Source organism: Rhipicephalus sanguineus, chromosome 2 (genome assembly GCF_013339695.2).
Source record: "Rhipicephalus sanguineus isolate Rsan-2018 chromosome 2, BIME_Rsan_1.4, whole genome shotgun sequence".
Lineage (NCBI taxonomy): Eukaryota > Metazoa > Arthropoda > Arachnida > Ixodida > Ixodidae > Rhipicephalus > Rhipicephalus sanguineus.
Window position 1 is genome coordinate 125,831,948 of NC_051177.1, and position 463 is coordinate 125,832,410.

Sequence of the window (463 nt, forward strand, 5' to 3'; positions counted from 1 at the left end):
GGGCCGTAGTCTCCGAACCAGGGGCTTTACCAGTAACCTTCTATTTTTATAGGTTATTTATGAGTTAATAACATAGTCTTTAATGCAGTGACGCTTGTCCATACGTGAAGCACGAGGTAACACACAAATGTTAATTCGAAATAAGTAAAACAGCTGCAGTTCATCTATAGATGTCGGAGTAGGATTACCCATTCGCAGCGTTTGGAGACCACGAGCAAGCGAAAAGAATGATTTGCAAATTATTTTACAGAACAGCCGGGCTTTGCTAGGCTTTCCATTAAAATAACATTTTATTTTCAAAATTATTAAATGAAGGAGCTACCGGTTTTCTGTGCAAAATGCGCAAGCATATTGATACAATGACACCCTCAAGACGTCTTCGACCGGCAAATGAGTGAGGTTATTGGCACAAGGATGACGATTAAAAAACAAAAACAAAAACGAAGGGTCTTGTCGCAGCGGC